Here is a 24,897-nt window from a genome sequence, read left to right on the forward strand (position 1 = left end):
TACAAAGAGGAGGAGAAGGAGGAAAATGAGGAGGAGGAGGAGGAGTGGATCAATTATTCAGGTTGAGCTTCCTTCACCTGGTGGAGATTGGAAATTCTGAGAAATCCAGCCTTTATTCATTTTAATAAGCGTCAGCCTGTCAGCGCTGTCAGTCGACAGGCGTGTACGCTTATCGGTGATGATGCCACCAGCTGCACTGAAAACCCGCTCGGACAAGACGCTAGCGGCAGGGCAGGCAAGAACCTCCAAGGCGTACAGCGCCAGTTCGTGCCACATGTCCAGCTTTGAAACCCAGTAGTTGTAGGGAGCTGTGTGATCATTTAGGACGATGGTATGGTCAGCTACGTACTCCCTCACCATCTTTCTGTAAAGATCAGCCCTACTCTGCCGAGACTGGGGACAGGTGACAGTGTCTTGCTGGGGTGACATAAAGCTGGCAAAAGCCTTGTAAAGCGTACCCTTGCCAGTGCTGGACAAGCTGCCTGCTCGCCTACTCTCCCTCGCTACTTGTCCCGCAGAACTACGCACTCTGCCGCTAGCGCTGTCAGAAGGGAAATACTGTTTCAGCTTGTGCACCAGGGCCTGCTGGTATTCATGCATTCTCACACTCCTTTCCACTCCAGGGATGAGAGTGGGAAGATTTTGCTTGTACCGTGGGTCCAGGAGAGTGAACACCCAGTAATCGGTGCTGGAATAAATTCTTTGAACGCGAGGGTCACGGGATAGGCAGCCTAGCATGAAATCTGCCATATGCGCCAGAGTACCAACGCGTAAGAATTCACTCCCCTCACTGGCCTGACTGTCCATTTCCTCCTCCTCCAACTCCTCCAACTCCTCTTCTTCTGCCCATACACGCTGAACAGTGAAGGACTCAACAATGGTCCCCTCTTGTGTCTCGCCAACATTCTCCTCCTCTTCCTCCTCATCCTCCTCCACCTCCACCTCCTCCGATATGCGCTGAGAAACAGACCTCAGGGTGCTTTGGCTATCAACAAGGGAATATTCTTCCCCCGTCTCTTGTGACGAGCGCAAAGCTTCCGACTTCATGCTGACCAGAGAGTTTTTCAACAGGCCAAGCAGCGGGATGGTGAGGCTGATGATGGCGGCATCGCCACTGACCATCTGTGTTGACTCCTCAAAGTTACTCAGCACCTGACAGATATCAGACATCCACGTCCACTCCTCATTGTAGACTTGAGGAAGCTGACTGACCTGACTACCAGTTCTGGTGGAAGTTGACATCTGGCAGTCTACAATCGCTCTGCGCTGCTGGTAAACTCTGGATAACATGGTCAGTGTTGAATTCCACCTCGTGGGCACGTCGCACAACAGTCGGTGAGCGGGCAGTTGGAGGCGGCGCTGCGCTGCCCTGAGAGTGGCAGCATCTGGGCTGGACGTCCTGAAATGCGCACAGATGCGGCGCACCTTCGTGAGCAAATCAGACAGATTGGGGTATGTCTTGAGGAAACGCTGCACTATCAGATTTAACACATGGGCCAGGCATGGCACATGTGTCAGTCTGCCGAGTTGCAGAGCCGCCACCAGGTTACGGCCGTTGTCACACACAACCATTCCCGGCTTGAGGTTCAGCGGTGCCAGCCACAGATCAGTCTGCGCCGTGATGCCCTGTAATAGCTCTTGGGTGGTGTGCCTTTTGTCGCCTAGGCTCAGCAGTTTGAGCACCGCCTGCTGTCGCTTAGCGACGGCACTGCTGCTGTGCCTAGAGCTACCGACTGATGGCGCCGTGCCCACGGATGGTAGTTCGGAGGAGGAGGTGGAGGAGGGGTGGGAGGAGGAGGAGGCATAGTAGGCCTGAAACACCTGGACCGAGGTAGGCCCCGCAATCCTCGGCGTCGGCAGTATATGAGCAGCCCCAGGGTCAGACTCGGTCCCAGCCTCCACCAAGTTAACCCAATGTGCCGTCAGCGATATATAGTGGCCCTGCCCGGCAGCACTCGTCCACGTGTCCGTGGTCAGGTGGACCTTGTCAGAAACGGCGTTGGTCAGGGCACGGATGATGTTGTCTGACACGTGCTGGTGCAGGGCTGGGACGGCACATCGGGAAAAGTAGTGGCGGCTGGGGACCGAATACCGAGGGGCGGCCGCCGCCATGAGGTTGCGAAAGGCCTCGGTCTCTACTAGCCTATAGGGCAGCATCTCCAGGCTAAGCAATCTGGAGATGTGCACATTAAGGGCTTGGGCGTGCGGGTGGGTTGCACTATATTTGCGTTTCCGCTCCAGCGTCTGGGGTATGGAGAGCTGAACGCTGGTGGATGCTGTGGAGGATCGTGGAGGCGACGATGGGGTTTTTGTGCCAGGGTCCTGGGCAGGGGGCTGACTAGCAGCTGACACAGGGGAAGGAGCAGTGGTGTGCACGGCCGGAGGTGAACGGGCTTGTTGCCACTGAGTGGGGTGCTTAGCATTCATATGCCTGCGCATACTGGTGGTAGTTAAGCTAGTAGTGGTGGAACCCCTGCTGAGCCTGGTTTGGCAAATGTTGCACACCACAGTCCGTCGGTCATCCGGTGTTTCCTTAAAGAACCTCCACACTTCTGAAGATCTAGCCCTCGCCGCAAGAGCCCTCACCACGGGAGCTTCACTAGTTGACAGTGGCGCTGATGCACCAGCTCTGGCCCTGCCTCTCCGTCTGGCCCCACCACTGCCTCTTCCAACCTGTTCAGGTCGAGGACTCTCCTCCGTCTCAGAAGCACTGTGTTCACCCGGCCTCTCAACCCAGCTTGGGTCTGTCACCTCATCATCCTCCGATCCCTCAGTCTGCTCCCCCCTCGGACTTCCTGCCCTGACAACAACTTCCCCACTGTCTGACAACCGTGTCTCCTCATCGTCGGACACCTCTTTACACACTTCCACTACGTCAAGAAGGTCATCATCACCCACAGACTGTGACTGTTGGAAAACCTGGGCATCGGAAAATTGCTCAGCAGCAACCGGACAAGTGGTTTGTGACTGTGGGAAGGGTCCAGAAAACAGTTCCTCAGAGTATGCCGGTTCAAATGCCAAATTTTCCTGGGAGGGGGCAGACTGGGGGGGAGGAGGCTGAGGTGCAGGAGCTGGAGGAGTGGGGATTTCGGTGACATGGGTGGACTGCGTGGAAGACTGACTGGTGGTGGACAAATTGCTCGAAGCATTGTCAGCAATCCACGACATCACCTGTTCGCACTGTTCTGGCCTCAACAGTGCTCTACCACGAGTCCCAGTAACTTCAGACATGAACCTAGGGAGTGTAGCTCTGCGGCGTTCCCCTGCTCCCTCATCAGCAGGTGGTGTCTCACCCCGCCCAGGACCACGGCCTCTGACCCCTGCAGTAGTTGGACGCCCACGTCCCCGCCCTCGTCCTCTACCCCTAGCCCTCGGGTTAAACATTTTTAAAATGAGAGTTATAACTTTTTTTTTTTTTTTACTTCTTTTTGTTTTTTTTGGTGTTTTTTTGTGTGTTTTTTTTTTTTTGTGTTTTTTGTTTTTTTTTGAGTTTTTAAAACCAAACAATCCTATCCTATTGCTATGGCTATTTTCTAGCCAAGTATCAAAGGAAGCACACTACTATGCCAGATGAGATGACACTGAGTTATTGCCTAATAGAAATCCAACCCCTACTGAATTTTGCCACTTCGGCCTTTGCTATGGATATGTGCGCCACTAAGCGCAGAACACAGCGGTCGCAAGTCTCACTACAAATTGCTCAGAATTGGCAAGTACATGCACTGCAGAAACTACAGCCACCAGCAGATCAACCAGAAATCAAATATATAGAACGCTACTGTAGGCTTCAAGAAGCTGTTTGTATTCTCCTATGGCTATTTTCTAGCCAAGTATCAAAGGAAGCACACTACTATGCCAGATGAGATGACACTGAGTTATTGCCTAATAGAAATCCAACCCCTACTGAATTTTGCCACTTCGGCCTTTGCTATGGATATGTGCGCCACTAAGCGCAGAACACAGCGGTCGCAAGTCTCACTACAAATTGCTCAGAATTGGCAAGTACATGCACTGCAGAAACTACAGCCACCAGCAGATCAACCAGAAATCAAATATATAGAACGCTACTGTAGGCTTCAAGAAGCTGTTTGTATTCTCCTATGGCTATTTTCTAGCCAAGTATCAAAGGAAGCACACTACTATGCCAGATGAGATGACACTGAGTTATTGCCTAATAGAAATCCAACCCCTACTGAATTTTGCCACTTCGGCCTTTGCTATGGATATGTGCGCCACTAAGCGCAGAACACAGCGGTCGCAAGTCTCACTACAAATTGCTCAGAATTGGCAAGTACATGCACTGCAGAAACTACAGCCACCAGCAGATCAACCAGAAATCAAATATATAGAACGCTACTGTAGGCTTCAAGAAGCTGTTTGTATTCTCCTATGGCTATTTTCTAGCCAAGTATCAAAGGAAGCACACTACTATGCCAGATGAGATGACACTGAGTTATTGCCTAATAGAAATCCAACCCCTACTGAATTTTGCCACTTCGGCCTTTGCTATGGATATGTGCGCCACTAAGCGCAGAACACAGCGGTCGCAAGTCTCACTACAAATTGCTCAGAATTGGCAAGTACATGCACTGCAGAAACTACAGCCACCAGCAGATCAACCAGAAATCAAATATATAGAACGCTACTGTAGGCTTCAAGAAGCTGTTTGTATTCTCCTATGGCTATTTTCTAGCCAAGTATCAAAGGAAGCACACTACTATGCCAGATGAGATGACACTGAGTTATTGCCTAATAGAAATCCAACCCCTACTGAATTTTGCCACTTCGGCCTTTGCTATGGATATGTGCGCCACTAAGCGCAGAACACAGCGGTCGCAAGTCTCACTACAAATTGCTCAGAATTGGCAAGTACATGCACTGCAGAAACTACAGCCACCAGCAGATCAACCAGAAATCAAATATATAGAACGCTACTGTAGGCTTCAAGAAGCTGTTTGTATTCTCCTATGGCTATTTTCTAGCCAAGTATCAAAGGAAGCACACTACTATGCCAGATGAGATGACACTGAGTTATTGCCTAATAGAAATCCAACCCCTACTGAATTTTGCCACTTCGGCCTTTGCTATGGATATGTGCGCCACTAAGCGCAGAACACAGCGGTCGCAAGTCTCACTACAAATTGCTCAGAATTGGCAAGTACATGCACTGCAGAAACTACAGCCACCAGCAGATCAACCAGAAATCAAATATATAGAACGCTACTGTAGGCTTCAAGAAGCTGTTTGTATTCTCCTATGGCTATTTTCTAGCCAAGTATCAAAGGAAGCACACTACTATGCCAGATGAGATGACACTGAGTTATTGCCTAATAGAAATCCAACCCCTACTGAATTTTGCCACTTCGGCCTTTGCTATGGATATGTGCGCCACTAAGCGCAGAACACAGCGGTCGCAAGTCTCACTACAAATTGCTCAGAATTGGCAAGTACATGCACTGCAGAAACTACAGCCACCAGCAGATCAACCAGAAATCAAATATATAGAACGCTACTGTAGGCTTCAAGAAGCTGTTTGTATTCTCCTATGGCTATTTTCTAGCCAAGTATCAAAGGAAGCACACTACTATGCCAGATGAGATGACACTGAGTTATTGCCTAATAGAAATCCAACCCCTACTGAATTTTGCCACTTCGGCCTTTGCTATGGATATGTGCGCCACTAAGCGCAGAACACAGCGGTCGCAAGTCTCACTACAAATTGCTCAGAATTGGCAAGTACATGCACTGCAGAAACTACAGCCACCAGCAGATCAACCAGAAATCAAATATATAGAACGCTACTGTAGGCTTCAAGAAGCTGTTTGTATTCTCCTATGGCTATTTTCTAGCCAAGTATCAAAGGAAGCACACTACTATGCCAGATGAGATGACACTGAGTTATTGCCTAATAGAAATCCAACCCCTACTGAATTTTGCCACTTCGGCCTTTGCTATGGATATGTGCGCCACTAAGCGCAGAACACAGCGGTCGCAAGTCTCACTACAAATTGCTCAGAATTGGCAAGTACATGCACTGCAGAAACTACAGCCACCAGCAGATCAACCAGAAATCAAATATATAGAACGCTACTGTAGGCTTCAAGAAGCTGTTTGTATTCTCCTATGGCTATTTTCTAGCCAAGTATCAAAGGAAGCACACTACTATGCCAGATGAGATGACACTGAGTTATTGCCTAATAGAAATCCAACACCTACTGAATTTTGCCACTTCGGCCTTTGCTATGGATATGTGCGCCACTAAGCGCAGAACACAGCGGTCGCAAGTCTCACTACAAATTGCTCAGAATTGGCAAGTACATGCACTGCAGAAACTACAGCCACCAGCAGATCAACCAGAAATCAAATATATAGAACGCTACTGTAGGCTTCAAGAAGCTGTTTGTATTCTCCTATGGCTATTTTCTAGCCAAGTATCAAAGGAAGCACACTACTATGCCAGATGAGATGACACTGAGTTATTGCCTAATAGAAATCCAACCCCTACTGAATTTTGCCACTTCGGCCTTTGCTATGGATATGTGCGCCACTAAGCGCAGAACACAGCGGTCGCAAGTCTCACTACAAATTGCTCAGAATTGGCAAGTACATGCACTGCAGAAACTACAGCCACCAGCAGATCAACCAGAAATCAAATATATAGAACGCTACTGTAGGCTTCAAGAAGCTGTTTGTATTCTCCTATGGCTATTTTCTAGCCAAGTATCAAAGGAAGCACACTACTATGCCAGATGAGATGACACTGAGTTATTGCCTAATAGAAATCCAACCCCTACTGAATTTTCCCACTTCGGTCTTTGCTATGGATATGTGTGCCACTAAGAGCTAAACACAACGGTAGCAAGTCCCCCTGCTAATTCCTCACAAAATGGTAAAAGATGCAAATTAAAATAAAAAAAGTAGAACGTTATTGTAGCCCTAAGAAGGGCTGTTGGGTTCTTTGAGAATCACTCCTGCCTAACAGTAAGCTAATAGAACACCCTAACGCTTTCCCTGACCAGCAGCAGCTCTCTCCCTAGCGGCATCCAGAGACAGAATGATCCGAGCAGCGCGGCCAGCGGCTAGTCTATCCCAGGGTCACCTGATCTGGCCAGCCAACCACTGCTATCGACGTGTAAGGGTACCACGTCATGCTGGGTGGAGTGCAGAGTCTCCTGGCTTGTGATTGGCTCTGTTTCTGGCCGCCAAAAAGCAAAACGGCGGGAGCTGCCATTTTCTCGAGCGGGCGAAGTATTCGTCCGAGTAACGAGCAGTTTCGAGTACCCTAATGCTCGACCGAGCATCAAGCTCGGACGAGCATGTTCGCTCATCTCTATTTAGCATATATTTCTTGATTGAGTGATTATGTCCATTTGCATGAAGATCTCTAACAACTTCAACAGTAATACTCCAAAGTATTTATGAAATCAAGAACTTTTCATTTTGCCGTTAATGGACTATGAGGACCTTATATTCTAATTCATTTAACCTCAGTATTTTTTTCTATCTCAGTGAGAGCTTTTTCAGAGCCTGGATAGCTCAGTCGGTAGAGCATCAGACTTTTAATCTGAGGGTCCAGGGTTCAAGTCCCTGTTCAGGCGGCAGTCTTTTTACAAGAAACAGTTTCTTAGTTTCCTCTTAAATTGACATGTTAATAAAGGAAGCAGTAGAGAGCTTTAAGTATGACATTATACTTTCAAATATGTACCTTGATGCCATCAAATTCTATTTACGTCCTTTGGAAAGTTTGGCTACTGTATGTTAAAGATCTAGGGACATTGTAAACTCACTGAGAATAGATACATTTATATCTTTGATGTTTCTTTAAAACCATATTTACAGTGTGGAAGTTTAGCATATATTTCTTGATTGAGTGATTATGTCCATTTGCATGAAGATCTCTAACAACTTCAACAGTAATACTCCAAAGTATTTATGAAATCAAGAACTTTTCATTTTGCCGTTAATGGACTATGAGGACCTTATATTCTCCTTCATTTAACCTCAGTATTTTTTTCTATCTCAGTGAGAGCTTTTTCAGAGCCTGGATAGCTCAGTCGGTAGAGCATCAGACTTTTAATCTGAGGGTCCAGGGTTCAAATCCCGGTTCAGGCGGCAGTCCTTTTACAAGAAACAGTTTCTTAGTTTCCTCTTAAATTGACATGTCAATAAAGGAAGCAGTAGACAGCTTTAAGAATGACATTATACTTTCAAATATGTACCTTGATGCCATCAAATTCTATTTACGTCCTTTGGAAAGTTTGGCTACTGTATGTTAAAGATCTAGGGACATTGTAAACTCACTGAGAATAGATACATTTATATCTTTGATGTTTCTTTAAAACCATATTTACAGTGTGGAAGTTTAGCATATATTTCTTGATTGAGTGATTATGTCCATTTGCATGAAGATCTCTAACAACTTCAACAGTAATACTCCAAAGTATTTATGAAATCAAGAACTTTTCATTTTGCCGTTAATGGACTATGAGGACCTTATATTCTCCTTCATTTAACCTCAGTATTTTTTTCTGTCTCAGTGACAGTTTTTCAGAGCCTGGATAGCTCAGTCGGTAGAGCATCAGACTTTTAATCTGAGGGTCCAGGGTTCAAGTCCCTGTTCAGGCGGCAGTCTTTTTACAAGAAACAGTTTCTTAGTTTCCTCTTAAATTGACATGTTAATAAAGGAAGCAGTAGACAGCTTTAAGTATGACATTATACTTTCAAATATGTACCTTGATGCCATCAAATTCTATTTACGTCCTTTGGAACGTTTGGCTACTGTTTGTTAAAGATCTAGGGACATTGTAAACTCACTGAGAATATAATCATTTATATCTTTGATGTTTCTTTAAAACCATATTTACAGTGTGGAAGTTTAGCATGTATTTCTTGATTGAGTGATTATGTCCATTTGCATGAAGATCTCTAACAACTTCAACAGTAATACTCCAAAGTATTTATGAAATCAAGAACTTTTCATTTTGCCGTTAATGGACTATGAGGACCTTATATTCTCCTTCATTTAACCTCAGTATTTTTTTCTATCTCAGTGAGAGCGTTTTCAGAGCCTGGATAGCTCCATCGGTAGAGCATCAGACTTTTAATCTGAGGGTCCAGGGTTCAAGTCCCTGTTCAGGCGGCAGTCCTTTTACAAGAAACAGTTTCTTAGTTTCCTCTTAAATTGACATGTCAATAAAGGAAGCAGTAGACAGCTTTAAGTATGACATTATACTTTCAAATATGTACCTTGATGCCATCAAATTCTATTTACGTCCTTTGGAAAGTTTGGCTACTGTATGTTAAAGATCTAGGGACATTGTAAACTCACTGAGAATAGATACATTTATATCTTTGATGTTTCTTTAAAACCATATTTACAGTGTGGAAGTTTAGCATATATTTCTTAATTGAGTGATTATGTCCATTTGCATGAAGATCTCTAACAAATTCAACAGTAATACTCCAAAGTATTTATGAAATCAAGAACTTTTCATTTTTCGGTTAATGGACTATGAGGACCTTATATTCTCCTTCATTTAACCTCAGTATTTTTTTCTATCTCAGTGAGAGCTTTTTCAGAGCCTGGATAGCTCAGTCGGTAGAGCATCAGACTTTTAATCTGAGGGTCCAGGGTTCAAGTCCCTGTTCAGGCGGCAGTCTTTTTACAAGAAACAGTTTCTTAGTTTCCTCTTAAATTGACATGTTAATAAAGGAAGCAGTAGACAGCTTTAAGTATGACATTATACTTTCAAATATGTACCTTGATGCCATCAAATTCTATTTACGTCCTTTGGAAAGTTTGGCTACTGTTTGTTAAAGATCTAGGGACATTGTAAACTCACTGAGAATATAATCATTTATATCTTTGATGTTTCTTTAAAACCATATTTACAGTGTGGAAGTTTAGCATATATTTCTTGATTGAGTGATTATGTCCATTTGCATGAAGATCTCTAACAACTTCAACAGTAATACTCCAAAGTATTTATGAAATCAAGAACTTTTCATTTTGCCGTTAATGGACTATGAGGACCTTATATTCTCCTTCATTTAACCTCAGTATTTTTTTCTATCTCAGTGAGAGCGTTTTCAGAGCCTGGATAGCTCAGTCGGTAGAGCATCAGACTTTTAATCTGAGGGTCCAGGGTTCAAGTCCCTGTTCAGGCGGCAGTCCTTTTACAAGAAACAGTTTCTTAGTTTCCTCTTAAATTGACATGTCAATAAAGGAAGCAGTAGACAGCTTTAAGTATGACATTATACTTTCAAATATGTACCTTGATGCCATCAAATTCTATTTACGTCCTTTGGAAAGTTTGGCTACTGTATGTTAAAGATCTAGGGACATTGTAAACTCACTGAGAATAGATACATTTATATCTTTGATGTTTCTTTAAAACCATATTTACAGTGTGGAAGTTTAGCATATATTTCTTAATTGAGTGATTATGTCCATTTGCATGAAGATCTCTAACAACTACAACAGTAATACTCCAAAGTATTTATGAAATCAAGAACTTTTCATTTTGCCGTTAATGGACTATGAGGACCTTATATTCTCCTTCATTTAACCTCAGTATTTTTTTCTATCTCAGTGAGAGCTTTTTCAGAGCCTGGGTAGCTCAGTCGGTAGAGCATCAGACTTTTAATCTGAGGGTCCAGGGTTCAAGTCCCTGTTCAGGCGGCAGTCCTTTTACAAGAAACAGTTTCTTAGTTTCCTCTTAAATTGACATGTAAATAAAGGAAGCAGTAGACAGCTTTAAGTATGACATTATACTTTCAAATATGTACCTTGATGCCATCAAATTCTATTTACGTCCTTTGGAAAGTTTGGCTACTGTATGTTAAAGATCTAGGGACATTGTAAACTCACTGTGAATAGATACATTTATATCTTTGATGTTTCTTTAAAACCATATTTACAGTGTGGAAGTTTAGCATATATTTCTTGATTGAGTGATTATGTCCATTTGCATGAAGATCTCTAACAACTTCAACAGTAATACTCCAAAGTATTTATGAAATCAAGAACTTTTCATTTTGCCGTTAATGGACTATAAGGACCTTATATTCTCCTTCATTTAACCTCAGTATTTTTTTCTATCTCAGTGAGAGCTTTTTCAGAGCCTGGATAGCTCAGTCGGTAGAGCATCAGACTTTTAATCTGAGGGTCCAGGGTTCAAGTCCCTGTTCAGGCGGCAGTCTTTTTACAAGAAACAGTTTCTTAGTTTCCTCTTAAATTGACATGTTAATAAAGGAAGCAGTAGACAGCTTTAAGTATGACATTATACTTTCAAATATGTACCTTGATGCCATCAAATTCTATTTACGTCCTTTGGAACGTTTGGCTACTGTTTGTTAAAGATCTAGGGACATTGTAAACTCACTGAGAATATAATCATTTATATCTTTGATGTTTCTTTAAAACCATATTTACAGTGTGGAAGTTTAGCATGTATTTCTTGATTGAGTGATTATGTCCATTTGCATGAAGATCTCTAACAACTTCAACAGTAATACTCCAAAGTATTTATGAAATCAAGAACTTTTCATTTTGCCGTTAATGGACTATGAGGACCTTATATTCTCCTTCATTTAACCTCAGTATTTTTTTCTATCTCAGTGAGAGCGTTTTCAGAGCCTGGATAGCTCCATCGGTAGAGCATCAGACTTTTAATCTGAGGGTCCAGGGTTCAAGTCCCTGTTCAGGCGGCAGTCCTTTTACAAGAAACAGTTTCTTAGTTTCCTCTTAAATTGACATGTCAATAAAGGAAGCAGTAGACAGCTTTAAGTATGACATTATACTTTCAAATATGTACCTTGATGCCATCAAATTCTATTTACGTCCTTTGGAAAGTTTGGCTACTGTATGTTAAAGATCTAGGGACATTGTAAACTCACTGAGAATAGATACATTTATATCTTTGATGTTTCTTTAAAACCATATTTACAGTGTGGAAGTTTAGCATATATTTCTTAATTGAGTGATTATGTCCATTTGCATGAAGATCTCTAACAAATTCAACAGTAATACTCCAAAGTATTTATGAAATCAAGAACTTTTCATTTTTCGGTTAATGGACTATGAGGACCTTATATTCTCCTTCATTTAACCTCAGTATTTTTTTCTATCTCAGTGAGAGCTTTTTCAGAGCCTGGATAGCTCAGTCGGTAGAGCATCAGACTTTTAATCTGAGGGTCCAGGGTTCAAGTCCCTGTTCAGGCGGCAGTCTTTTTACAAGAAACAGTTTCTTAGTTTCCTCTTAAATTGACATGTTAATAAAGGAAGCAGTAGACAGCTTTAAGTATGACATTATACTTTCAAATATGTACCTTGATGCCATCAAATTCTATTTACGTCCTTTGGAACGTTTGGCTACTGTTTGTTAAAGATCTAGGGACATTGTAAACTCACTGAGAATATAATCATTTATATCTTTGATGTTTCTTTAAAACCATATTTACAGTGTGGAAGTTTAGCATGTATTTCTTGATTGAGTGATTATGTCCATTTGCATGAAGATCTCTAACAACTTCAACAGTAATACTCCAAAGTATTTATGAAATCAAGAACTTTTCATTTTGCCGTTAATGGACTATGAGGACCTTATATTCTCCTTCATTTAACCTCAGTATTTTTTTCTATCTCAGTGAGAGCGTTTTCAGAGCCTGGATAGCTCCATCGGTAGAGCATCAGACTTTTAATCTGAGGGTCCAGGGTTCAAGTCCCTGTTCAGGCGGCAGTCCTTTTACAAGAAACAGTTTCTTAGTTTCCTCTTAAATTGACATGTCAATAAAGGAAGCAGTAGACAGCTTTAAGTATGACATTATACTTTCAAATATGTACCTTGATGCCATCAAATTCTATTTACGTCCTTTGGAAAGTTTGGCTACTGTATGTTAAAGATCTAGGGACATTGTAAACTCACTGAGAATAGATACATTTATATCTTTGATGTTTCTTTAAAACCATATTTACAGTGTGGAAGTTTAGCATATATTTCTTAATTGAGTGATTATGTCCATTTGCATGAAGATCTCTAACAAATTCAACAGTAATACTCCAAAGTATTTATGAAATCAAGAACTTTTCATTTTTCGGTTAATGGACTATGAGGACCTTATATTCTCCTTCATTTAACCTCAGTATTTTTTTCTATCTCAGTGAGAGCTTTTTCAGAGCCTGGATAGCTCAGTCGGTAGAGCATCAGACTTTTAATCTGAGGGTCCAGGGTTCAAGTCCCTGTTCAGGCGGCAGTCTTTTTACAAGAAACAGTTTCTTAGTTTCCTCTTAAATTGACATGTTAATAAAGGAAGCAGTAGACAGCTTTAAGTATGACATTATACTTTCAAATATGTACCTTGATGCCATCAAATTCTATTTACGTCCTTTGGAAAGTTTGGCTACTGTTTGTTAAAGATCTAGGGACATTGTAAACTCACTGAGAATATAATCATTTATATCTTTGATGTTTCTTTAAAACCATATTTACAGTGTGGAAGTTTAGCATATATTTCTTGATTGAGTGATTATGTCCATTTGCATGAAGATCTCTAACAACTTCAACAGTAATACTCCAAAGTATTTATGAAATCAAGAACTTTTCATTTTGCCGTTAATGGACTATGAGGACCTTATATTCTCCTTCATTTAACCTCAGTATTTTTTTCTATCTCAGTGAGAGCGTTTTCAGAGCCTGGATAGCTCAGTCGGTAGAGCATCAGACTTTTAATCTGAGGGTCCAGGGTTCAAGTCCCTGTTCAGGCGGCAGTCCTTTTACAAGAAACAGTTTCTTAGTTTCCTCTTAAATTGACATGTCAATAAAGGAAGCAGTAGACAGCTTTAAGTATGACATTATACTTTCAAATATGTACCTTGATGCCATCAAATTCTATTTACGTCCTTTGGAAAGTTTGGCTACTGTATGTTAAAGATCTAGGGACATTGTAAACTCACTGAGAATAGATACATTTATATCTTTGATGTTTCTTTAAAACCATATTTACAGTGTGGAAGTTTAGCATATATTTCTTAATTGAGTGATTATGTCCATTTGCATGAAGATCTCTAACAACTACAACAGTAATACTCCAAAGTATTTATGAAATCAAGAACTTTTCATTTTGCCGTTAATGGACTATGAGGACCTTATATTCTCCTTCATTTAACCTCAGTATTTTTTTCTATCTCAGTGAGAGCTTTTTCAGAGCCTGGGTAGCTCAGTCGGTAGAGCATCAGACTTTTAATCTGAGGGTCCAGGGTTCAAGTCCCTGTTCAGGCGGCAGTCCTTTTACAAGAAACAGTTTCTTAGTTTCCTCTTAAATTGACATGTAAATAAAGGAAGCAGTAGACAGCTTTAAGTATGACATTATACTTTCAAATATGTACCTTGATGCCATCAAATTCTATTTACGTCCTTTGGAAAGTTTGGCTACTGTATGTTAAAGATCTAGGGACATTGTAAACTCACTGTGAATAGATACATTTATATCTTTGATGTTTCTTTAAAACCATATTTACAGTGTGGAAGTTTAGCATATATTTCTTGATTGAGTGATTATGTCCATTTGCATGAAGATCTCTAACAACTTCAACAGTAATACTCCAAAGTATTTATGAAATCAAGAACTTTTCATTTTGCCGTTAATGGACTATAAGGACCTTATATTCTCCTTCATTTAACCTCAGTATTTTTTTCTATCTCAGTGAGAGCTTTTTCAGAGCCTGGATAGCTCAGTCGGTAGAGCATCAGACTTTTAATCTGAGGGTCCAGGGTTCAAGTCCCTGTTCAGGCAGCAGTCCTTTTACAAGAAACAGTTTCTTAGTTTCCTCTTAAATTGACATGTAAATAAAGGAAGCAGTAGACAGCTTTAAGTATGACATTATACTTTCAAATATGTACCTTGATGCCATCAAATTCTATTTACGTCCTTTGGAAAGTTTGGCTACTGTATGTTAAAGATCTAGGGACATTGTAAACTCACTGAGAATAGATACATTTATATCTTTGATGTTTCTTTAAAACCATATTTACAGTGTGGAAGTTTAGCATATATTTCTTAATTGAGTGATTATGTCCATTTGCATGAAGATCTCTAACAACTACAACAGTAATACTCCAAAGTATTTATGAAATCAAGAACTTTTCATTTTGCCGTTAATGGACTATGAGGACCTTATATTCTCCTTCATTTAACCTCAGTATTTTTTTCTATCTCAGTGAGAGCTTTTTCAGAGCCTGGATAGCTCAGTCGGTAGAGCATCAGACTTTTAATCTGAGGGTCCAGGGTTCAAGTCCCTGTTCAGGCGGCAGTCCTTTTACAAGAAACAGTTTCTTAGTTTCCTCTTAAATTGACATGTAAATAAAGGAAGCAGTAGACAGCTTTAAGTATGACATTATACTTTCAAATATGTACCTTGATGCCATCAAATTCTATTTACGTCCTTTGGAAAGTTTGGCTACTGTATGTTAAAGATCTAGGGACATTGTAAACTCACTGTGAATAGATACATTTATATCTTTGATGTTTCTTTAAAACCATATTTACAGTGTGGAAGTTTAGCATATATTTCTTGATTGAGTGATTATGTCCATTTGCATGAAGATCTCTAACAACTTCAACAGTAATACTCCAAAGTATTTATGAAATCAAGAACTTTTCATTTTGCCGTTAATGGACTATAAGGACCTTATATTCTCCTTCATTTAACCTCAGTATTTTTTTCTATCTCAGTGAGAGCTTTTTCAGAGCCTGGATAGCTCAGTCGGTAGAGCATCAGACTTTTAATCTGAGGGTCCAGGGTTCAAGTCCCTGTTCAGGCGGCAGTCCTTTTACAAGAAACAGTTTCTTAGTTTCCTCTTAAATTGACATGTAAATAAAGGAAGCAGTAGACAGCTTTAAGTATGACATTATACTTTTAAATATGTACCTTGATGCCATCAAATTCTATTTACGTCCTTTGGAAAGTTTGGCTACTGTATGTTAAAGATCTAGGGACATTGTAAACTCACTGAGAATAGATACATTTATATCTTTGATGTTTCTTTAAAACCATATTTACAGTGTGGAAGTTTAGCATATATTTCTTGATTGAGTGATTATGTCCATTTGCATGAAGATCTCTAACAACTTCAACAGTAATACTCCAAAGTATTTATGAAATCAAGAACTTTTCACGTTAATGGACTATGAGGACCTTATATTCTCCTTCATTTAACCTCAGTATTTTTTTCTATCTCAGTGAGAGCTTTTTCAGAGCCTGGATAGCTCAGTCGGTAGAGCATCAGACTTTTAATCTGAGGGTCCAGGGTTCAAGTCCCTGTTCAGGCGGCAGTCCTTTTACAAGAAACAGTTTCTTAGTTTCCTCTTAAATTGACATGTCAATAAAGGAAGCAGTAGACAGCTTTAAGTATGACATTATACTTTCAAATATGTACCTTGATGCCATCAAATTCTATTTACGTCCTTTGGAAAGTTTGGCTACTGTATGTTAAAGATCTAGGGACATTGTAAACTCACTGAGAATAGATACATTTATATCTTTGATGTTTCTTTAAAACCATATTTACAGTGTGGAAGTTTAGCATATATTTCTTGATTGAGTGATTATGTCCATTTGCATGAAGATCTCTAACAACTTCAACAGTAATACTCCAAAGTATTTATGAAATCAAGAACTTTTCATTTTGCCGTTAATGGACTATGAGGACCTTATATTCTCCTTCATTTAACCTCAGTATTTTTTTCTATCTCAGTGAGAGCTTTTTCAGAGCCTGGATAGCTCAGTCGGTAGAGCATCAGACTTTTAATCTGAGGGTCCAGGGTTCAAGTCCCTGTTCAGGCGGCAGTCCTTTTACAAGAAACAGTTTCTTAGTTTCCTCTTAAATTGACATGTCAATAAAGGAAGCAGTAGACAGCTTTAAGTATGACATTATACTTTCAAATATGTACCTTGATGCCATCAAATTCTATTTACGTCCTTTGGAAAGTTTGGCTACTGTATGTTAAAGATCTAGGGACATTGTAAACTCACTGAGAATAGATACATTTATATCTTTGATGTTTCTTTAAAACCATATTTACAGTGTGGAAGTTTAGCATATATTTCTTGATTGAGTGATTATGTCCATTTGCATGAAGATCTCTAACAACTTCAACAGTAATACTCCAAAGTATTTATGAAATCAAGAACTTTTCATTTTGCCGTTAATGGACTATGAGGACCTTATATTCTCCTTCATTTAACCTCAGTATTTTTTTCTATCTCAGTGAGAGCTTTTTCAGAGCCTGGATAGCTCAGTCGGTAGAGCATCAGACTTTTAATCTGAGGGTCCAGGGTTCAAGTCCCTGTTCAGGCGGCAGTCCTTTTACAAGAAACAGTTTCTTAGTTTCCTCTTAAATTGACATGTCAATACAGGAAGCAGTAGACAGCTTTAAGTATGACATTATACTTTCAAATATGTACCTTGATGCCATCAAATTCTATTTACGTCCTTTGGAAAGTTTGGCTACTGTATGTTAAAGATCTAGGGACATTGTAAACTCACTGAGAATAGATACATTTATATCTTTGATGTTTCTTTAAAACCATATTTACAGTGTGGAAGTTTAGCATATATTTCTTGATTGAGTGATTATGTCCATTTGCATGAAGATCTCTAACAAATTCAACAGTAATACTCCAAAGTATTTATGAAATCAAGAACTTTTCATTTTTCGGTTAATGGACTATGAGGACCTTATATTCTCCTTCATTTAACCTCAGTATTTTTTTCTATCTCAGTGAGAGCTTTTTCAGAGCCTGGATAGCTCAGTCGGTAGAGCATCAGACTTTTAATCTGAGGGTCCAGGGTTCAAGTCCCTGTTCAGGCGGCAGTCCTTTTACAAGAAACAGTTTCTTAGTTTCCTCTTAAATAGACATGTTAATAAAGGAAGCAGTAGACAGCTTTAAGTATGACATCATACTTTCAAATATGTACCTTGATGCCATCAAATTCTATTTACGTCCTTTGGAAAGTTTGGCTACTGTATGTTAAAGATCTAGGGACATTGTAAACTCACTGAGAATAAATACATTTATATCTTTGATGTTTCTTTAAAACCATATTTACAGTGTGGAAGTTTAGCATATATTTCTTGATTGAGTGATTATGTCCATTTGCATGAAGATCTCTAACAACTTCAACAGTAATACTCCAAAGTATTTATGAAATCAAGAACTTTTCATTTTGCCGTTAATGGACTATGAGGACCTTATATTCTCCTTCATTTAACCTCAGTATTTTTTTCTATCTCAGTGAGAGCTGTTTCAGAGCCTGGATAGCTCAGTCGGTAGAGCATCAGACTTTTAATCTGAGGGTCCAGGGTTCAAGTCCCTGTTCAGGCGGCAGTCCTTTTACAAGAAACAGTTTCTTAGTTTCCTCTTAAATAGACATGTTAATAAAGGAAGCAGTAGACAGCTTTAAGTATGACATTATACTTTCAAATATGTACCTTGATGCCATCAAATTCTATTTACGTCCTTTGGAAAGTTTGGCTACTGTATGTTAAAGATCTAGGGACATTGTAAACTCACTGAGAATAGATACATTTATATCTTTGATGTTTCTTTAAAACCATATTTACAGTGTGGAAGTTTAGCATATATTTCTTGATTGAGTGATTATGTCCATTTGCATGAAGATCTCTAACAACTTCAACAGTAATACTCCAAAGTATTTATGAAATCAAGAACTTTTCATTTTGCCGTTAATGGACTATGAGGACCTTATATTCTCCTTCATTTAACCTCAGTATTTTTTTCTATCTCAGTGAGAGCTTTTTCAGAGCCTGGATAGCTCAGTCGGTAGAGCATCAGACTTTTAATCTGAGGGTCCAGGGTTCAAGTCCCTGTTCAGGCGGCAGTCCTTTTACAAGAAACAGTTTCTTAGTTTCCTCTTAAATTGACATGTCAATACAGGAAGCAGTAGACAGCTTTAAGTATGACATTATACTTTCAAATATGTACCTTGATGCCATCAAATTCTATTTACGTCCTTTGGAAAGTTTGGCTACTGTATGTTAAAGATCTAGGGACATTGTAAACTCACTGAGAATAGATACATTTATATCTTTGATGTTTCTTTAAAACCATATTTACAGTGTGGAAGTTTAGCATATATTTCTTGATTGAGTGATTATGTCCATTTGCATGAAGATCTCTAACAAATTCAACAGTAATACTCCAAAGTATTTATGAAATCAAGAACTTTTCATTTTGCGGTTAATGGACTATGAGGACCTTATATTCTCCTTCATTTAACCTCAGTATTTTTTTCTATCTCAGTGAGAGCTTTTTCAGAGCCTGGATAGCTCAGTCGGTAGAGCATCAGACTTTTAATCTGAGGGTCCAGGGTTCAAGTCCCTGTTCAGGCAGCAGTCCTTTTACAAGAAACAGTTTCTTAGTTTCCTCTTAAATAGACATGTTAATAAAGGAAGCAGTAGACAGCTTTAAGTATGACATCATACTTTCAAATATGTACCTTGATGCCATCAAATTCTATTTACGTCCTTTGGAAAGTTTGGCTACTGTATGTTAAAGATCTAGGGACATTGTAAACTCACTGAGAATAAATACATTTATATCTTTGATGTTTCTTTAAAACCATATTTACAGTGTGGAAGTTTAGCATATATTTCTTGATTGAGTGATTATGTCCATTTGCATGAAGATCTCTAACAACTTCAACAGTAATACTCCAAAGTATTTATGAAATCAAGAACTTTTCATTTTGCGGTTAATGGACTATGAGGACCTTATATTCTCCTTCATTTAACCTCAGTATTTTTTTCTATCTCAGTGAGAGCTTTTTCAGAGCCTGGATAGCTCAGTCGGTAGAGCATCAGACTTTTAATCTGAGGGTCCAGGGTTCAAGTCCCTGTTCAGGCGGCAGTCCTTTTACAAGAAACAGTTTCTTAGTTTCCTCTTAAATAGACATGTTAATAAAGGAAGCAGTAGACAGCTTTAAGTATGACATTATACTTTCAAATATGTACCTTGATGCCATCAAATTCTATTTACGTCCTTTGGAAAGTTTGGCTACTGTATGTTAAAGATCTAGGGACATTGTAAACTCACTGAGAATAGATACATTTATATCTTTGATGTTTCTTTAAAACCATATTTACAGTGTGGAAGTTTAGCATATATTTCTTGATTGAGTGATTATGTCCATTTGCATGAAGATCTCTAACAACTTCAACAGTAATACTCCAAAGTATTTATGAAATCAAGAACTTTTCATTTTGCCGTTAATGGACTATGAGGACCTTATATTCTCCTTCATTTAACCTCAGTATTTTTTTCTATCTCAGTGAGAGCTTTTTCAGAGCCTGGATAGCTCAGTCGGTAGAGCACCAGACTTTTAATCTGAGGGTCCAGGGTTCAAGTCCCTGTTCAGGCGGCAGTCCTTTTACAAGAAACAGTTTCTTAGTTTCCTCTTAAATTGACATGTCAATACAGGAAGCAGTAGACAGCTTTAAGTATGACATTATACTTTCAAATATGTACCTTGATGCCATCAAATTCTATTTACGTCCTTTGGAAAGTTTGGCTACTGTATGTTAAAGATCTAGGGACATTGTAAACTCACTGAGAATAGATACATTTATATCTTTGATGTTTCTTTAAAACCATATTTACAGTGTGGAAGTTTAGCATATATTTCTTGATTGAGTGATTATGTCCATTTGCATGAAGATCTCTAACAAATTCAACAGTAATACTCCAAAGTATTTATGAAATCAAGAACTTTTCATTTTGCGGTTAATGGACTATGAGGACCTTATATTCTCCTTCATTTAACCTCAGTATTTTTTTCTATCTCAGTGAGAGCTTTTTCAGAGCCTGGATAGCTCAGTCGGTAGAGCATCAGACTTTTAATCTGAGGGTCCAGGGTTCAAGTCCCTGTTCAGGCAGCAGTCCTTTTACAAGAAACAGTTTCTTAGTTTCCTCTTAAATAGACATGTTAATAAAGGAAGCAGTAGACAGCTTTAAGTATGACATCATACTTTCAAATATGTACCTTGATGCCATCAAATTCTATTTACGTCCTTTGGAAAGTTTGGCTACTGTATGTTAAAGATCTAGGGACATTGTAAACTCACTGAGAATAAATACATTTATATCTTTGATGTTTCTTTAAAACCATATTTACAGTGTGGAAGTTTAGCATATATTTCTTGATTGAGTGATTATGTCCATTTGCATGAAGATCTCTAACAACTTCAACAGTAATACTCCAAAGTATTTATGAAATCAAGAACTTTTCATTTTGCGGTTAATGGACTATGAGGACCTTATATTCTCCTTCATTTAACCTCAGTATTTTTTTCTATCTCAGTGAGAGCTTTTTCAGAGCCTGGATAGCTCAGTCGGTAGAGCATCAGACTTTTAATCTGAGGGTCCAGGGTTCAAGTCCCTGTTCAGGCAGCAGTCCTTTTACAAGAAACAGTTTCTTAGTTTCCTCTTAAATAGACATGTTAATAAAGGAAGCAGTAGACAGCTTTAAGTATGACATCATACTTTCAAATATGTACCTTGATGCCATCAAATTCTATTTACGTCCTTTGGAAAGTTTGGCTACTGTATGTTAAAGATCTAGGGACATTGTAAACTCACTGAGAATAAATACATTTATATCTTTGATGTTTCTTTAAAACCATATTTACAGTGTGGAAGTTTAGCATATATTTCTTGATTGAGTGATTATGTCCATTTGCATGAAGATCTCTAACAACTTCAACAGTAATACTCCAAAGTATTTATGAAATCAAGAACTTTTCATTTTGCCGTTAATGGACTATGAGGACCTTATATTCTCCTTCATTTAACCTCAGTATTTTTTTCTATCTCAGTGAGAGCTGTTTCAGAGCCTGGATAGCTCAGTCGGTAGAGCATCAGACTTTTAATCTGAGGGTCCAGGGTTCAAGTCCCTGTTCAGGCGGCAGTCCTTTTACAAGAAACAGTTTCTTAGTTTCCTCTTAAATAGACATGTTAATAAAGGAAGCAGTAGACAGCTTTAAGTATGACATTATACTTTCAAATATGTACCTCGATGCCATCAAATTCTATTTACGTCCTTTGGAAAGTTTGGCTACTGTATGTTAAAGATCTAGGGACATTTTAAACTCACTGAGAATAGATACATTTATATCTTTGATGTTTCTTTAAAACCATATTTACAGTGTGGAAGTTTAGCATATATTTCTTGATTGAGTGATTATGTCCATTTGCATGAAGATCTCTAACAACTTCAACAGTAATACTCCAAAGTATTTATGAAATCAAGAACTTTTCATTTTGCCGTTAATGGACTATGAGGACCTTATATTCTCCTTCATTTAACCTCAGTATTTTTTTCTATCTCAGTGAGAGCTGTTTCAGAGCCTGGATAGCTCAGTCGGTAGAGCATCAGACTTTTAATCTGAGGGTCCAGGGTTCAAGTCCCTGTTCAGGCGGCAGTCCTTTTACAAGAAACAGTTTCTTAGTTTCCTCTTAAATAGACATGTTAATAAAGGAAGCAGTAGACAGCTTTAAGTATGACATTATACTTTCAAATATGTACCTTGATGCCATCAAATTCTATTTACGTCCTTTGGAAAGTTTGGCTACTGTTTGTTAAAGATCTAGGGACATTGTAAACTCACTGAGAATATAATCATTTATATCTTTGATGTTTCTTTAAAACCATATTTACAGTGTGGAAGTTTAGCATGTATTTCTTGATTGAGTGATTATGTCCATTTGCATGAAGATCTCTAACAACTTCAACAGTAATACTCCAAAGTATTTATGAAATCAAGAACTTTTCATTTTGCCGTTAATGGACTATGAGGACCTTATATTCTCCTTCATTTAACCTCAGTATTTTTTTCTATCTCAGTGAGAGCTTTTTCAGAGCCTGAATAGCTCAGTCGGTAGAGCATCAGACTTTTAATCTGAGGGTCCAGGGTTCAAGTCCCTGTTCAGGCGGCAGTCCTTTTACAAGAAACAGTTTCTTAGTTTCCTCTTAAATTGACATGTAAATAAAGGAAGCAGTAGACAGCTTTAAGTATGACATTATACTTTCAAATATGTACCTTGATGCCATCAAATTCTATTTACGTCCTTTGGAAAGTTTGGCTACTGTATGTTAAAGATCTAGGGACATTGTAAACTCACTGTGAATAGATACATTTATATCTTTGATGTTTCTTTAAAACCATATTTACAGTGTGGAAGTTTAGCATATATTTCTTGATTGAGTGATTATGTCCATTTGCATGACGATCTCTAACAACTTCAACAGTAATACTCCAAAGTATTTATGAAATCAAGAACTTTTCATTTTGCCGTTAATGGACTATGAGGACCTTATATTCTCCTTCATTTAACCTCAGTATTTTTTTCTATCTCAGTGAGAGCTTTTTCAGAGCCTGGATAGCTCAGTCGGTAGTGCATCAGACTTTTAATCTGAGGGTCCAGGGTTCAAGTCCCTGTTCAGGCGGCAGTCCTTTTACAAGAAACAGTTTCTTAGTTTCCTCTTAAATTGACATGTTAATAAAGGAAGCAGTAGACAGCTTTAAGTATGACATTATACTTTCAAATATGTACCTTGATGCCATCAAATTCTATTTACGTCCTTTGGAAAGTTTGGCTACTGTATGTTAAAGATCTAGGGACATTGTAAACTCACTGAGAATAGATACATTTATATCTTTGATGTTTCTTTAAAACCATATTTACAGTGTGGAAGTTTAGCATATATTTCTTGATTGAGTGATTATGTCCATTTGCATGAAGATCTCTAACAACTTCAACAGTAATACTCCAAAGTATTTATGAAATCAAGAACTTTTCATTTTGCCGTTAATGGACTATGAGGACCTTATATTCTCCTTCATTTAACCTCAGTATTTTTTTCTATCTCAGTGAGAGCTTTTTCAGAGCCTGGATAGCTCAGTCGGTAGAGCATCAGACTTTTAATCTGAGGGTCCAGGGTTCAAGTCCCTGTTCAGGCGGCAGTCCTTTTACAAGAAACAGTTTCTTAGTTTCCTCTTAAATTGACATGTTAATAAAGGAAGCAGTAGACAGCTTTAAGTATGACATTATACTTTCAAATATGTACCTTGATGCCATCAAATTCTATTTACGTCCTTTGGAAAGTTTGGCTACTGTATGTTAAAGATCTAGGGACATTGTAATTTCACTGAGAATAGATACATTTATATCTTTGATGTTTCTTTAAAACCATATTTACAGTGTGGAAGTTTAGCATATATTTCTTGATTGAGTGATTATGTCCATTTGCATGAAGATCTCTAACAACTTCAACAGTAATACTCCAAAGTATTTATGAAATCAAGAACTTTTCATTTTGCCGTTAATGGACTATGAGGACCTTATATTCTCCCTCATTTAACCTCAGTATTTTTTTCTATCTCAGTGAGAGCTGTTTCAGAGCCTGGATAGCTCAGTCGGTAGAGCATCAGACTTTTAATCTGAGGGTCCAGGGTTCAAGTCCCTGTTCAGGCGGCAGTCCTTTTACAAGAAACAGTTTCTTAGTTTCCTCTTAAATTGACATGTCAATAAAGGAAGCAGTAGACAGCTTTAAGTATGACATTATACTTTCAAATATGTACCTTGATGCCATCAAATTCTATTTACGTCCTTTGGAAAGTTTGGCTACTGTATGTTAAAGATCTAGGGACATTGTAAACTCACTGAGAATAGATACATTTATATCTTTGATGTTTTTTTAAAACCATATTTACAGTGTGGAAGTTTAGCATATATTTCTTGATTGAGTGATTATGTCCATTTGCATGAAGATCTCTAACAACTTCAACAGTAATACTCCAAAGTATTTATGAAATCAA

The 24,897-nt window shown here is 39.0% G+C and overlaps 25 non-coding genes across 25 annotated transcripts; all 25 read left to right on the forward strand.

Moving 5' to 3' along the window:
- Positions 1-7,525: 7,525 nt before the first annotated feature.
- TRNAK-UUU (transfer RNA lysine (anticodon UUU)) lies at positions 7,526-7,598 on the forward strand. The gene has a single exon. It is a non-coding gene; the product is annotated as a tRNA-Lys (tRNA).
- A 954-nt stretch (positions 7,599-8,552) lies between these two features.
- On the forward strand, positions 8,553-8,625 carry TRNAK-UUU (transfer RNA lysine (anticodon UUU)). The gene has a single exon. It is a non-coding gene; the product is annotated as a tRNA-Lys (tRNA).
- A 955-nt stretch (positions 8,626-9,580) lies between these two features.
- TRNAK-UUU (transfer RNA lysine (anticodon UUU)) lies at positions 9,581-9,653 on the forward strand. Its single transcript has one exon. It is a non-coding gene; the product is annotated as a tRNA-Lys (tRNA).
- A 441-nt stretch (positions 9,654-10,094) lies between these two features.
- On the forward strand, positions 10,095-10,167 carry TRNAK-UUU (transfer RNA lysine (anticodon UUU)). Its single transcript has one exon. It is a non-coding gene; the product is annotated as a tRNA-Lys (tRNA).
- A 955-nt stretch (positions 10,168-11,122) lies between these two features.
- Positions 11,123-11,195, forward strand: TRNAK-UUU (transfer RNA lysine (anticodon UUU)). The gene has a single exon. It is a non-coding gene; the product is annotated as a tRNA-Lys (tRNA).
- A 955-nt stretch (positions 11,196-12,150) lies between these two features.
- TRNAK-UUU (transfer RNA lysine (anticodon UUU)) lies at positions 12,151-12,223 on the forward strand. The gene has a single exon. It is a non-coding gene; the product is annotated as a tRNA-Lys (tRNA).
- A 955-nt stretch (positions 12,224-13,178) lies between these two features.
- Positions 13,179-13,251, forward strand: TRNAK-UUU (transfer RNA lysine (anticodon UUU)). The gene has a single exon. It is a non-coding gene; the product is annotated as a tRNA-Lys (tRNA).
- A 441-nt stretch (positions 13,252-13,692) lies between these two features.
- On the forward strand, positions 13,693-13,765 carry TRNAK-UUU (transfer RNA lysine (anticodon UUU)). Its single transcript has one exon. It is a non-coding gene; the product is annotated as a tRNA-Lys (tRNA).
- Positions 13,766-14,720: 955 nt separating this feature from the next.
- Positions 14,721-14,793, forward strand: TRNAK-UUU (transfer RNA lysine (anticodon UUU)). Its single transcript has one exon. It is a non-coding gene; the product is annotated as a tRNA-Lys (tRNA).
- Positions 14,794-15,234: 441 nt separating this feature from the next.
- TRNAK-UUU (transfer RNA lysine (anticodon UUU)) lies at positions 15,235-15,307 on the forward strand. Its single transcript has one exon. It is a non-coding gene; the product is annotated as a tRNA-Lys (tRNA).
- Positions 15,308-15,748: 441 nt separating this feature from the next.
- Positions 15,749-15,821, forward strand: TRNAK-UUU (transfer RNA lysine (anticodon UUU)). Its single transcript has one exon. It is a non-coding gene; the product is annotated as a tRNA-Lys (tRNA).
- Positions 15,822-16,256: 435 nt separating this feature from the next.
- On the forward strand, positions 16,257-16,329 carry TRNAK-UUU (transfer RNA lysine (anticodon UUU)). Its single transcript has one exon. It is a non-coding gene; the product is annotated as a tRNA-Lys (tRNA).
- Positions 16,330-16,770: 441 nt separating this feature from the next.
- TRNAK-UUU (transfer RNA lysine (anticodon UUU)) lies at positions 16,771-16,843 on the forward strand. The gene has a single exon. It is a non-coding gene; the product is annotated as a tRNA-Lys (tRNA).
- A 441-nt stretch (positions 16,844-17,284) lies between these two features.
- TRNAK-UUU (transfer RNA lysine (anticodon UUU)) lies at positions 17,285-17,357 on the forward strand. Its single transcript has one exon. It is a non-coding gene; the product is annotated as a tRNA-Lys (tRNA).
- Positions 17,358-17,798: 441 nt separating this feature from the next.
- TRNAK-UUU (transfer RNA lysine (anticodon UUU)) lies at positions 17,799-17,871 on the forward strand. Its single transcript has one exon. It is a non-coding gene; the product is annotated as a tRNA-Lys (tRNA).
- A 441-nt stretch (positions 17,872-18,312) lies between these two features.
- TRNAK-UUU (transfer RNA lysine (anticodon UUU)) lies at positions 18,313-18,385 on the forward strand. Its single transcript has one exon. It is a non-coding gene; the product is annotated as a tRNA-Lys (tRNA).
- Positions 18,386-18,826: 441 nt separating this feature from the next.
- On the forward strand, positions 18,827-18,899 carry TRNAK-UUU (transfer RNA lysine (anticodon UUU)). The gene has a single exon. It is a non-coding gene; the product is annotated as a tRNA-Lys (tRNA).
- A 441-nt stretch (positions 18,900-19,340) lies between these two features.
- On the forward strand, positions 19,341-19,413 carry TRNAK-UUU (transfer RNA lysine (anticodon UUU)). The gene has a single exon. It is a non-coding gene; the product is annotated as a tRNA-Lys (tRNA).
- A 441-nt stretch (positions 19,414-19,854) lies between these two features.
- TRNAK-UUU (transfer RNA lysine (anticodon UUU)) lies at positions 19,855-19,927 on the forward strand. Its single transcript has one exon. It is a non-coding gene; the product is annotated as a tRNA-Lys (tRNA).
- Positions 19,928-20,882: 955 nt separating this feature from the next.
- TRNAK-UUU (transfer RNA lysine (anticodon UUU)) lies at positions 20,883-20,955 on the forward strand. The gene has a single exon. It is a non-coding gene; the product is annotated as a tRNA-Lys (tRNA).
- A 441-nt stretch (positions 20,956-21,396) lies between these two features.
- Positions 21,397-21,469, forward strand: TRNAK-UUU (transfer RNA lysine (anticodon UUU)). The gene has a single exon. It is a non-coding gene; the product is annotated as a tRNA-Lys (tRNA).
- A 441-nt stretch (positions 21,470-21,910) lies between these two features.
- On the forward strand, positions 21,911-21,983 carry TRNAK-UUU (transfer RNA lysine (anticodon UUU)). Its single transcript has one exon. It is a non-coding gene; the product is annotated as a tRNA-Lys (tRNA).
- A 441-nt stretch (positions 21,984-22,424) lies between these two features.
- Positions 22,425-22,497, forward strand: TRNAK-UUU (transfer RNA lysine (anticodon UUU)). Its single transcript has one exon. It is a non-coding gene; the product is annotated as a tRNA-Lys (tRNA).
- Positions 22,498-23,966: 1,469 nt separating this feature from the next.
- Positions 23,967-24,039, forward strand: TRNAK-UUU (transfer RNA lysine (anticodon UUU)). Its single transcript has one exon. It is a non-coding gene; the product is annotated as a tRNA-Lys (tRNA).
- A 441-nt stretch (positions 24,040-24,480) lies between these two features.
- Positions 24,481-24,553, forward strand: TRNAK-UUU (transfer RNA lysine (anticodon UUU)). The gene has a single exon. It is a non-coding gene; the product is annotated as a tRNA-Lys (tRNA).
- Positions 24,554-24,897: the final 344 nt, after the last annotated feature.

This window comes from Engystomops pustulosus, chromosome 1 (genome assembly GCF_040894005.1).
Source record: "Engystomops pustulosus chromosome 1, aEngPut4.maternal, whole genome shotgun sequence".
Classification (NCBI taxonomy): Eukaryota; Metazoa; Chordata; class Amphibia; order Anura; family Leptodactylidae; genus Engystomops; species Engystomops pustulosus.